This window comes from Papio anubis, chromosome 5 (assembly GCF_008728515.1).
Source record: "Papio anubis isolate 15944 chromosome 5, Panubis1.0, whole genome shotgun sequence".
Lineage (NCBI taxonomy): Eukaryota > Metazoa > Chordata > Mammalia > Primates > Cercopithecidae > Papio > Papio anubis.
The window spans coordinates 110,485,810-110,500,183 of record NC_044980.1 but is presented as its reverse complement, the minus strand read 5'-3'; the positions used below and the strand labels follow the sequence as shown (position 1 = coordinate 110,500,183).

Sequence of the window (14,374 nt, the reverse complement as noted above, 5' to 3'; positions counted from 1 at the left end):
AGTGCTAAAAAGGACATTGTTTGGGGAATTTTTATTAAAAAATAATGATTTTCTGTAAATATTATTAAAAATTCAAGCAAAATAAGAAAGACCACAAGAAGTTACTCACAGATATCTAAGTATCTAAAAGTGAGATTTCACAATTCATGCTACTCTTAACTGAAATATAATTTCTTTGTACTTGAATTTAATAGAAGCTGAATGAAAACAAAGAGTTTAAATAAACTTCAATTATTCATGTACACGATATATCAGTATATAAATACTAAGTTTGTGAAAGAACACAAAAATCATTTTATATCATTTCCTTTCAATTGTATGTTTCACTTTTAAACAATACTTGTTGACTACTTGATATGAAATATGATAAGGGACTTATTTCTCCCATACTTCTTCTCACATCCCTTTGCCTCAAGTTCTTGCGTAGTGTAACTCCAGGATGTACAACTCACATTTTATGTTATAGGAATGACTCCCCCTGGAGTTGTGCAATACAGCAATCATTATTCTTCCCACATTCCAATCCATGTGGGTTGTATGATAAATATTTTCTTTCTCAAGGTAAATAACACTTTCTGTTCTGCAACCATAATGCTCCCAATTACTTGGCCTTGACTTTTCATTTAAATGGTTTTAATAGTCTCATATTTTTATTCACTTCACTGCTGACTAGATTTCATCACCAAGAAATGTCTTCAATTCATACATTTGTAGCCTCTAAGAATTTCTTCAATGCATATTTATTTATCTATTCTATAATGTACTAATTTGTAGTTTATAAATCAAGCACTCAAATAATGCATTTTTAAAGGATATAAAGTCCTAATATTTTCTTTCCATGCATACATTTGACTTTTGTATTTCCAAGATGAAAGCACCCCTGACTTTAAAGACCAGCTGGCCTACATCACACCTGTAACAAGGGCTCCTTTCAGAATGTTGGCTCATTTCAAGGCTGATTTCAATCGCCCCAACAGCCATAATAATCCCCAGGTGATTCTGTGCTTGTTTGCCATTTTCTGTCATTCTTTCTACACCCTCATGTTACCTATTTCCAAATTTATATGCCATCTGTTTCCTCAGTTGTTTTTCATAAAGACATTAGACTTAATTGGTCATGGCAAGCTGTTTTTTAGATGGCCAATTCCATTCAATTCATGTAATCATTCACAGGCAGGAGTGGGAAGTCAATCAATACTTGCAGGAATAACTCAGCACACAGCTCAGCACATAGCCTTGGCCCCAGAATTTGTGTGTGTTATATTTGGCCCTCTAGACTCAGGACTGCTGTTGAAATCCTAATCCTGGACAGTCTAGACTCTTCTTGGAGGTTGATCATTGAGTGTTAACATCTACCTGTAAAAGGAATACACTAGCACTAATGTTCTCAAACTTTAGTGTACATGAGAATTACCTGCAACACATGCTAAAACAAAGATATCTGGACCCCGTCCCCAGAGTTTCTGATTCAGCACCGATTGATGGTGGTGTCTAAGATTTTACTTTTGTAACAAGTTTCCAAGTGATACTAATTCTTCTGGCCAGAGGACCACACTTTAAAACGATTGTGCTATAATTTTGTGAACATTCCTTGTTTCTAATCCTATATCCACTGTTGCTGTGTATTTGAGAATGACAGCAGCATCTTCCCACATACAAGAAGTCACCTCCGTGAGAGATTGGAGCCCATTAGCAAAACAACTAAGAAGAGGACATCGATCAGCTGAGTTTATGTATGAGAATGTCTGTTTGTGGTTATAACGTAGTTGAACAAACACTTGGCTGAACATCATATTCTAGGTTTACCTTTTCCTCAGCCACTTTACACAAATTGCTTTACTGTTTTCTGAAATTGAATGTTATTGTAGAGGTCAGTTTGAAATTTTCACCTACAAAAGTGACTTGCTTTTGTCTGCTTGCATAGCTAAGGAATGTTTTTTACACCTTTGCAATTCAGAAACTTAATCAGGCTATGTCTCAGTGTTCATTGTAGTACCATTCTTGTAACTGAATGTACTCCTTTGAAATGGATATTAAGTCCTTCGTTTATTCCAGAAAAATTGTCTGCCATTTCATTATAATGAATATTTTTTTTCTTAAGGGTCACCAATTATCTTTACTCAGGGTCATCTTTGACTGTTTCCATATCTATCATCTTCCCACGATTACTAAAAATCTCTGATTTTTTTCTCTGCTTATAAGGTGATTAACTCAAGCCCTTCACTATGATAGTAACTTGATTTTCAATAGTATTCATAATTTTCATATATGATTTCCTTTTCTTCCCCTTAGTCTTACAATGAAACTATTTTCAGTTTTAGTTTCCAACCACATCAGTCTATTGTTTTATTATCTTGTTTTTCATTTATTGGCCTGTTGAATTCATGTTCTTATTAAAATATTCCACAGGATAAATTACACAGAAATACTATAGAGATTTTTTTCTTTTGTTCCTCGCATTAAGTGTCTTCTAAATTGATTATTCCTTTTTTTCTGTTTCTATAATATTCTTTTCTATTATTCTTATTACTTATGTGTTTGGCATAGCTGCCATATCATGTCTTTTTTATCTCTGTGTGGTTCTATGAATGGAACTTCTAATTGATTTAGTGCACTTGCATACTCCCTGGCCCCTTTAGTGCTTTTTGATACATGTTTGCCTTCTACCACAAACCTTAATTTATTCTATCTACTTTCCTGTAGTCCGAAGATAAAAGACGGATACAGAGAAGGAGAGCTTGACTGGTGCCCTAGGCAGCCTTTGCTGGAGTCCTGAACCATGCTCTCCAACCTCAGACTTTACTGCCAGGGTCAGCTCCATTCAGGCAGGGGAGTATCCCCTTTGTCTAACCTCTAGCTCTTCACCCAATATAATGAAGAACCCTGTAAAATAGCCTCTACTGAACCTCCTCTGAAATCATGCCGCAGTAAATGGACTTCTCATGCTGCCTTCATACCTAGTCTTTCTGCTTCCTTCTTCATTGGTCTTTCTGAAAATTCTCAGTGGTTACCTTGACTCTCTTCTTAGTGCCTTTTATGATGCTGGTAGTGCATAAGGCACCACACTGTGGAGCGCAGAAAGGTTTGTTTACTTTCTTTAGTTAAAAATTCACAATGTATGTTACATGAGATTGTACCCCTTTCATTGCTTATTTGCTGATTTGAATTCATTATTGTGAGCAATTACTTCTATGATCTGACTTCACAATGTACACTTGTCTCCCAAGGTTCCTACTTCTTAGAACTTTCTCCCCACTAGAATATTAGCTCATTGAAGGCAGAGACCATGCTGTTTGTTTTGATTCATGAAAATATCATGTCTAATATATTGTATAAATTTAATTAATTGAATTCATTAGAACATAGGATTTCTTCAAATGTCTTTGTACATTAGATCTTTCGACTCGTTCATCCTTCTTCATACAACATGAGGACTATAGTTAATAAAAATGTCTTGTATTCAGGAGATTTGGCAAATGAGTAGATTATAGCTGCTCTTGCCATGGGGGATGGAGATGGGTAATTATGTGAGATGATGGATATGTTCATTTGTTCCAGGATAATTATCATTTTGCTATATATACATGTATCTCATCACATTATGTTGTATACCTTAAATGTACTCAATACATTTTACTTAAAAAAAATCTTTGTACTTGCTAAAACCACAACAGCTAGGTTATTTAGGAATAAAATTTAAAAGCTAGAAATTCACTTTGTAATAGCTTCAGGAGTAGACAAGAATAAATGAGTTAAATTGTGAAATAGGAAGCATTAGATATTCAAACATTTTCTAAATACAGAAATACAATTTGTTTTCCAGTATTTTGATTTTAAAATGGTTGCCATCTTAAACTCAGTTGTCCTTTAAGAGAATTTATACCATGATTCTGTGTTTATGTGTTACCACTAAATTATTAAGTTATTTAATTGCTCTATGCCTCACTTTCCTCCATTGTAAAATGAAGATAACAATAGTACCCACCTAATAAATTGTTTGCTAAACTGAGTTAATATATTGTATGTGTATATATGTTTCTGTGTATATATACGTATACATATAGTAACTAGTGTGTGTGTATATATATGTATACATATAGTGACTAGCACATAGTGATTAGATGTGTTTGCTATTGCTCATATAGGAACAGAACCACTGATTTATCAACAACATGTCAAAAGAAATTCCTGAAAGAATAGCTTGGCATTAAGCACAACTGCTGAAACTTTTTTTTTTTTTTTTTTTTTTTTTGAGGCAGAGTCTCGCTTTGTCGCCAGGCTGGAGTGCAGTGACGCAATCTCACCTCACTGCAACCTCCACCTCCTGGGTTCAAGCGATTCTCCTGCCTCAGCCTACCGAGTAGCTGGGACTACAGGAGTGCGCCATCACACCCAGCTAATTTTTGTATTTTAATAGAGACATGGTTTCACCATGTTTGCCAGGATGGTCTTAATCTCTTGACCTCGTGATCCATTGCCCAAACATATTCTTCCTTCCTATGTGTCTCACTTTTAACAACAATAAAATATCCTATTCGCTACCTGAGCAGTCATCAAATAATTTAAATACTTATGAGATCAATATTTGGCAATAATTATCACTTGATATTGATTTCCTGAACACACTAAAAATAATAATTTGAAATGAGTGGTAGACCTTCCAATATTGAAAATGTCCACTTAAGGAAATCATGAGTGAACAGAGATGGACTGAGTGCAGAAAAAGTGTAAACTGCTACAATATTAGAACCAAAGGTTATTCACTAATAATGCCTTGATACAAATAATATGGCGCTTGTGGACATAGAGCTAGTGATTGTGAGATTAAGTATTATGTTTTGGAAATTTATGAAATATGGAATAAAGCAGGTGAACTCTATCCCACAGTTTCCAGAGCAATACGCATGGATGAAATTAAGTCATTTATAATTGACTGATAATATAGATCAATTACTTGTATAAACTTAATGGAGCATTATATTGGCTTTCACTCGCTGAGATACAAGACTATTTAGGACTGCCTCAATGATTAAATATTTAACAAAAGACCTTTGGGGAGAATCAGAATATTTCAAGACCGTAATGAAACATATTCTATAAGCTGTACAAAACCTACCTGAGGGAGAGACTGCCCTACAGTTCTCAATCAATAAGTACTGTTTTCAGAAATTGTTATATGTAATTGATATTTAGTCAATAATAATAATAATAATTTTAAGTAAGATTAAATTTTCTGAGGGACTTGGAGTGTTGCACTTCTTATTTTCTTAACAATCCCAGCATTTTTTTGGTATATGAGATGGATAGATTTGAATAAAAGGTATGAAAATATAAATGCTCTAAAATTCTTTCTTCTCTTTTCCCTTTCCTCCTCTTCTTCTTTTCCTCCTCTCTCTCTTCTTTTCCTTCTCTCCTTCTGTCTCTCCTGTTCCCTCTCTTCCCTAGCCCTATCCCTGGCTCACAAGAGACTATATAATACCCTGAAGATGAATAACAAGGATGCTGCTAAAATGAATTAGGAAGCTCGCTGTTTGTCACAGAAAATGCTTCCAGTTCTTTTCAAATCTCATTTCCTGAACCTGTTATCAGAAGAAGTGCGGCTAATTTTTCAACTTTCTTCAAGATACACAGTGAGGGGAAAATAAATGCCATCTCATCATTCACCGATAAATATGAAGTGACCCTATGTTGACTTCAGAATTCTTACACAGATATAACTTTCTACCTGTTAAAATGATTTTAATGATTTATTTTAAAACTCTATTTGATTTTCAGTATATATTTTGTCTTGGCTTTTAGATCATGAGAAAGTAACACTGTAGTCAGAAAGTATAGGGTAACATTCTTATCAATGCAATAAATTAAAATACAGCTCAACAACTTCATTTAAAATCATTTAAACTACATTGGGCGACACATCTGCATTTGATGCACATGCCTAATATTGTAGGTATTTGTATGATCTTCCTCTTCCTAAAAGTGATTTGACATTTTTTAAACCCTCATATATTATGCCTGGTAAAACAGAAGTAGAAAAACAATATAGTTACAGCTATTAAACATTTAATTTCACTATGAACTTCTTGGAAATCTGGGTAAAAAGATATTACATATTTTTCATTGTCTGATAGAAGTGGTGTATCAAATTTTATATGAAAGTTTTTTTTAGTATTTAATTATAAAATTAATTGATTATTGACCTTACAGGGAACAGGTATATACCATGCCTTTTAAATCAGTTTTAGTATCAAGACAGAAGTGATTTTTGTTGTTGTTCTTTTATTTCCCTTGAATCTTAAAGCTTAATATTAAAATGTCATATGTGATGCAGATAAGTGGTTGTCTGATGGTCTCACTTGATAATTTAAATTAAGACCTGAGATTGGGCCGGGCGCGGTGGCTCAAGCCTGTAATCCCAGCACTTTGGGAGGCCGAGACGGGCGGATCACGAGGTCAGGAGATCGAGACCATCCTGGCTAACAGTGAAACCCCGTCTCTACTAAAAAATACAAAAAACTAGCCGGGCGAGGTGGCGGGCGCCTGTAGTCCCAGCTACTTGGGAGGCTGAGGCAGGAGAATGGCAGGAACCCGGGAGGCGGAGCTTGCAGTGAGCCGAGATCGCGCCACTGCACTCCAGCCTAGGGGACAGAGCGAGACTCTGTCTCAAAAAAAAAATAAAATAAAAAAATAAAAAATTAAGACCTGAGAGTCCCATACAGTAGATGACTTTGCCTTAGAGTGACTTTCTTAAAAAAAATTAATTTAGATAGGAACTAAGTGGCCAACAGTTTTTGTTAAGTCGTCCATGAAAACAATATCCCATGGTAGTTTTTTCATCTTTGTTATGTTCAGAACCTAGCACAAGGCTTGACATAAAAGGCATTTATTAAATATTTACAAGTTGAGTAGCACTTGCTTTATTGATGTTAATTGATGGAAAATGCTCATAGTCTATAAATGGTTGGATTGACATTCACTATGAGAGTTTAAGGATCTGACGGATGTTCTTAGGTGGCAGACCACTGCACTGCCATTGAAGGTAGGCCAAGGGGTTGCAAGAGTGGGACAACAGATCTGCTTAAGAAGCATAACCAATGCATAACTGAGATGCCAGCATTCCACAAGGCAGTGGATATAATGTTCAAGAGTGATGGTTACCAGCTCTGACTTCCCTGAAGGCTGTCAGGATGAGTTGCATGCATGCTGTATTCCCAGCTAGTGAGACGAGCTGACCTGCCTGTTATTTAATTATCCGTAGCTTGTACTTTGAAACCAGTGTTTAGAGACAGGGTAATATTGAAAGCAACTGATCTAAAGTACAGTGTCATTCATTTCTGAGGCCATAATTATTAAATTTAAAAATCATTTGTCACAAGTCATTTCTCATAAAATCTGAGTTGATTGTTTATTCTGAAACTGTAAAATAATCTATGAGATTAGAGAAATTTGAAGGAATATCTCAAGTCGTAAGCCACAATTTGGACATATCTATGTTTTTCCAGTATTTTTATGTAAATTTCAACTATACAGAAATATTAAAATAATAGTGCAGTTAATACACATATACTGATTTTATAAATTCTACATTATTATTTGGTTATATTTGCTTTATCACATGTCCCATCTATGCAACTCTCTGTCTATATTTATATCCATGTTTACTTTGATGAATTTTTTAAAAGCTTGCTTAAATTAGAACACTTTGCCTCCAAATATTTCTGCATGCATAGGATCAACTAGAATTCAATAATATTATGTGGATTTTTTCAGAAGGTATAACTTTACATACAGTAAAAAATCACAAAACTTAATACTATCATTTGATGAATTATGGGGTATGTCACATTCGTGTGACTATTAGATATACACTCAGGAAATATATATTTAACATTTTTTAATCACAGCCTAGGGACCATAAAAAGACGATCAACAGTATCTCTCATATTAATTATATATATGATGTGTATATATACATTAGTATTATTAATGTATATGTAGTAATTATATATAATGTTTAAATGTCTTTAATATAGACAGCTAGGAATGCAATTATTTGGTTTATCCAATTTGACAAACAATTTTTAATTCAAGACATGAGAGGCAATTTTTAAGTGGAGACAAAAGTAATCTACCCTAAGAAATTAAATTATATCAGCCTTTTCCTTTATTCAGTTGATATAATACAGAAGATATGACTTGACACATCATATACCTGAAGCTGTGTTATAAGTTATACAGAATGTACCAGGAAAATAAAACGTCGCATTTATTGATTTGCAATGTACGTGTGTCAAATTATGTTATTTAACATTGTTCAGCAATAGACAGAGACATTTGTTGTGTGTGCAGCTGTGTTATCAAGGAAATGAGAGAAGCATCAAGTATAAAATTGTATAAATAAACCAGTATGGCCAAATAACAATAACAAGATGAAGAGAAGATTCCCTAGGAAATCACTCACATAATATATCATTGTGTAATAATCACAGTCATAACATTTTGAGCATCTATTCTCAAGTTGAAGCTAAAATTGCTATAATTTTTTCTTGCGATTTATTTCCCTTGAAAAGTTTAGCTCAAGGGGCCATCTGCTCTAAAGTCATTGCTCTTCTTGTCTATTTTCCTTATAATATTATGATGGGTTCACAAAACTAAAGGTTACTAATAATCTGGTCAATAATAACAAGTAAATCATTGATATAAAAATTATCCCCCCTTCCAAATTATTATTTAGAAATTAATCTAGTTAAAATTAACAGATATTATCATGTATCCCCAGGCTTTTACAAAGAGATATGTTCTATTAAACAGCATTTTTAAAATGCTATTCACATGTTTATTTTGAGATATACAATTTCTGATTTTGTATAACTCTGAAGCACAGGCACATGTAATTTAATGGGCAATGTCCTCTCCAACTTTAAAAAAGAAGCCATAATAGTCCTATCAATATTTCTAAGATACTGACTATGCACATAGTAAAAAATAGTAAAAAATAAAATAAAATAAATAAAATAAAATAAAATAAAAGATAGTGCATATTGAATTAGAAGACCAGAACTTCATGTTCTCGCATAGTTTTTGCTCCAAGTCTGTGTGGTCTCAGCAAAATCACTTCATGTGTCTGCGCCTCATTAATTTCACTTGTAAAATAAAGGTAATTGGCTAGAAGAAGTTTCAGGCTCTTTCCAACTCTGAAGTTCTATTATTCTAAGCATAATTTGTATAGGCGGGCGTTCTTTGAACTTTTTTCTCTTTGGTAATTGTAATAGATTATAGTGCCATTCAGGGAAAGGCACTAAGAAGTTTTCAGTGGCATTTTCTTTTTTACCTAATCAGTAGATGCAGTTAAAATAGGTTTATATTGGCTTATGTTGCGAACTTAGTACTAGAAACAGTTTTATGTTGGTTTGAACTTATTCAAACAGGCATATTTAAGAGGTCTGATGCAAAATGGTAATTCCACAAGAAACATTTAAGTCAAGCAATTGTAAGATAGCCGTATCTGGTTAAGACATATTTTGCCAAGTAGCTTTTCTTTTTAAATTGTCTCACTGGCTGACCGACTATTAATCAAGCTTTCCATCTTCCAGTGTGGTAAAAGTCAAATGGATTTTGTCGTCAGCTGAGCCATCTGTCTTCTCACACTGTTCTGTTATTTTTCTTTTTATTTTTGAAACTCTTCAACTGAAATTAGAAATGGAAGAGGAGGAGGTAATTAGTGAACACAAGTATAACAGAATTTCATAAGCTTTGATTATTGTTCAATGTTCAGGCCATGTGGTAAAAATAGCACTTCAGATATGTTTGTATTCATTCAAGAGTTTCTACTGAAGTTTTCTTGGAAAAATTCTATGTTCTCCCATGGTATAGATACAGGAAAATGTGTTTACTTTAAGCTGAGCATGATGGTGCTAGACCTTGTATACTAAAGAAATATAAACTATGCTAACCAAAGCAAATAAAAGTGCTACATTGGTGCCTGTTGTTTTCATCTGCTCTGGGAAAAGAAAGTGCCCAAGGCTCTCATCTCAAGAGGACTGAGATTCCACAAAGTGCTAAAAATACTTCCTACCATTCTTTCGTCCATTTACCTTAAGCCAAATGCTTATTTCTCTTGTCTTTATTGGGGTGGAGCCACCTGAAATTAAATGTTTGAAATGAGAGAAAATGAGAGAGGGGAAACACAGAGAGGAAGCAGAAATAGGCTTTCTAATGAAAGGCCCATAAACCTATCTCCCGTGTTATTGCTGGAAACCCTCTTACAGTGTTATTGACTGATAGCCACAGAGTTCTTTCTTAAGCATATACTATGTGGGAGGCTCTATTTTTCAGAGGGCAGCTCATCTTACAATTGGGCTGCATCAACTGTTAGGAAACTCATGTTCATGCAGGGCAGAACTCCTTGTTATTTTCCACCAGTTGGTCCTGTGCTGACTTATATATGTCTACTTAATTTTATATTTGTTGATCTTTCAACAGTTTGAAGACCATTCTCTCTGTTAGTCTCTTTTTCTTTAGGGTAATTCTATGCAGTTCTTGTGGTGGAACCCTATGCCTTCCTGACTCTCCAATCTTGTGACTACTTTTTTTCTTTTCTTTCTTTCTTTCTTTTTTTTTTTTTTTAAGTCCTAAGGCTTCCCAAGTTACCATTGTATTAAGGAACCTAAATGAGTTCAAAGCTCTCATTTGCATTGACTGCCTTACAAACTGATAACCTCTTTTATTGAGACAGCTTTTACTACATTAAATATTTAACTGAGGAAAATTATAGGGCTTTCACCACAATTTTACAATAAATATGCTTACATTAATTTTGTGATGACAAATAATTTTTAAAAAATACCTGGGCACTGAATTTCTTCCTTTGAAAAAAGTGGAGAGCATTACTAGTCTGAAAATTCTCTTTCCAACTGATCTGACTTAACTGGATGAAGTGCTGTTAGATTTATTTTAGCAACTTCCTGATTGATAGGAATAAATCTTGTTACATATAGGTACTGTAATCTCAGAGGCTTTCAGTTTTTAAGCTGTTTTTGTATACTTTCTAGTGGCTATTATCAGAAATCATTCTTCTGCTTCTTAAACAACAACAAATTTTTAGTTGCAGTGACCTCAAACTCTTTCATATCAGACATTTGCAAGATTATTCTATCTTGTTCTATCTAAAACAACATAAACAGTCTCGAAAAATACATTTCCATCAGTCCCAAGGATTTAAATACAATACTTAAAATTTGAAACACTCTAAATCTTCAATGAAAAAATGTGGCAGAGATAGAGGCAAACTCCTGGAAGGAGTCTATTAGTGGAAGGCCAGCAGTAGATGGGTCACACCGGAAAGCCATAGTGTGTATTACTCAACTTTGTGTTCTCATAGCCCAGCATAATATCTGGCCTATGCTAGGTGCTAGAGTCTGCAAGCACTCAGAGGTAAGCCAGCATATTAGCGGTGTAGGGGCAGAGGCTAGCGAATTCTGCTTCTCATCTTTACTGCCTTTTGATAAAACAATACAGACCCCTGAGTATTATAATGCATGGACTGGAAAAGGACATTAGTAATTCAGAAAAACTATTTCTTGTTATTTAGCCACAATACAGACAATAAATATCATCTGTCTGGCTTTATAAATTACACACAATGAAAGAAGAAGCTACTCAAGCCGTTGAATTATAACTGCCCCCCTCCCTTTTTTTTTTAAGACAGAAGAGACCTTGGCAATGCTTCTGAAATCCCCCTGGGTTAGTAGAATGTGGGGCTGAAGGTGGTTACTAAATGGTATCATTTAATGAGACTTCCAATGGTTCAGATGCAATTGGATTGATCTCTACCTACTTGGTTCATGTGTCAAGTGAATAGAATCCAAAACTTGGCTTCAAAGAGACAGACATTCCTGACAGTTCCATTGCCCAGGCAATCTTTCAATAGAGTCCCTAGAGTGAAGGCTGCTGTAGGCATACCTAAAGGACTTTAAAGTTAAAGAATATGTTTTTCTCAGAATTTCAGTTCACGTCTACTTTTAAACATTACACGTCAAGGGAAATCATGCAATAATACAAATTGTGTATAAATTCCATATAATTAGAAAGCTATTTAAGTGTTTCTTGGAGGAATTTGTGATCCAAACTTGCAGTAGAGTCATAGTTTGTTTTAATTTATGAGAGTCCACAGTGATGTCAATGTATTATGTAAATGTTGGAGAGAAAACGTAATTAAAGCAGGCAAGGCATGTAACCTACACTCCAGTTTTGTTAGAACTAAAGATTTAAACATGGTTGTGTATCATAGCACCAGTTGGAAAATTGTAGTGAGTTATGAAAATATATATTGAGTGTCTACTATGTGCAACCCCCTCAAAATTCAATGACCTTTTAATACCTACAATAGAAAGATTATCCACTTTTCTTTTCACTTCTATATATGTGATGGCTCACATGCTTTTGCAGCATAAAATGACACTTAATAGCTCTTTCATTGAACTAATAACAATGTTCATTGTGTTAAACACTTCTTTTGAGCAAGCTCTGCATTTATTACATACAGTCTTTATATTTAATGTCTTTCACAGTGGCTGAAATAAGTTATGTGTTAAATAAATGTGTATTCAATGAACAAACCCATGAAAGAATTATGTCTCATAGAGTAGGCCATGTAAGGTGTGAAAAGGACCTAAAACCTCAGACAAAATTTAAGTGCCTTTGTTCAGCATGAACAAATCCAGACCCACCACAAGAAACAGTTATTTGGGGAACATGTTTAGTGTATTGACTAACACTTAATAGATAATTAATTAATTTGTATTTTTTAGTCTCTGTTTTCATGGCAAGTCACGTTTCCTACATTGATTGAGAATCAATTCCTTCTAATGCATGACATGAATTCCATGCCAAGTTCTTCTTTCCATATTTTCTTGGATTTTATTTTGAAGGCTGTATTTCTGTGTGACCTGGAAAGCACAGAATGCAATACTGCGCACTATGACAATATTCTTAATTAATAAAATAAGTGGTCATCATGGCCATATTGACCCAACAATCTCTTAAAGCAAGAAACAACAATAGTAACAGGCATTCACTGAGAACCTTCTCAGAGTGCTGTTGAGAAAACCCACTAGAAAGAAATCACAAGTCTTTCCCATTAGTCTCTGAAGACTACTAGGTATGTGTATTTGATAATTAATATATTCTAAAAGGCTGAGAAGCTGAATAGAGCTTTTGTTAGCACTTCTGGGCTAGCATGGCAAAATTGGAACTCAAGGTCTAATGATAAGGGAGACCAGTGGGTTGAAATCGTGAAAACTACATTTTAGGAATTAGGCCAAATTAGAAATAAACTGAACCTCACATCTAGTTCTTGAAGTTGAAATAAGATCATCAGTGATCACTATTGCTACTTACTGCTTGACAGAAGTAGGAATTGACAGAAGCTTGTCAACATTTTATTTGTATAACATTTTTCTATAAAATATGAGTAACACAATAAAAATACTCCAAGAGATAAGATAAGGCAATGAAAACCAAGAGTAGTGATACACAATAAAACAGAAATATAAGAAATGGAGATAATGTAATTGCTAGATATTAATGTAAAAATAACTATGGTCACCATATTCTAGATAATAAAGGATAAAGTTAGGGTAGATCCTGCTGATTCTGAGTAAGATAAACACACACCTCTCCATATCTCATTGAATTCATCAAAGAAACCTAGATAGATACACAGGAGTTATCATTTTGGAACTCTGAAAATTAAATATAAGGAAGTAAATAAAGAAAGAATGGCACAATTTTATGTACCATTGAAACAGTGTTGTGTTTACCACTTTTTTTTTTCCTACTCTGGTATCCTCTGGCCTTAACTCAGTATAATTTGAAAACTGGAAGTAAACTTTACACTGCAGAGAAAGATCCAAAAGAAATCTACTAGTCTGTCTTAAGGAGTGGATAAAGAAACGCTGAAAGCTCAGAAAGAATAAGGGAAATACCCATTTTTATTTATTCTCATTTTTTTCTGTTATCTTGTAATTCTGCCTCAAGGGAATCCCTTAATGGGGACCATGATAACAGAAAAAATACCTGAGAACAGGTTACTCCAGGAGCCAAAATTATTTGTCATTGAGAATTTTGACAAACAATAAGAAATTTTAAAGAAGGATAAAGTGTAGTTTAAAAGAATAAAAAAATATATACACAGACAAAATAAAAACACAATGGCAAGTTTAAAAAACACTAGCTAGTTCAATAACTAGTAAGAGGTCAAAAGCAAACAACCTAAATTAAAAATGGAGAGGCAAAAATGTTAAAAACACACAGAAGAGGCTGGGCGTGGTGGTTCATGCCTGTAATCCCAACATTTTGAGAGGCTGAGGAGGGT

The 14,374-nt window shown here is 34.1% G+C and overlaps 1 long non-coding RNA gene across 2 annotated transcripts in view; it reads right to left on the bottom strand.

The window, feature by feature from the left end:
* The window catches only part of LOC103885351, a 50,924-nt gene extending 46,711 nt beyond the window's left edge, over positions 1 to 4,213 (bottom strand). For both annotated transcript variants that reach the window (XR_002522702.2, XR_001904096.3), the window contains exon 1: positions 2,958 to 4,213. This is a non-coding gene — a long non-coding RNA (uncharacterized LOC103885351). The remainder of the gene's footprint in view (positions 1 to 2,957) is intronic.
* Positions 4,214 to 14,374: the final 10,161 nt, after the last annotated feature.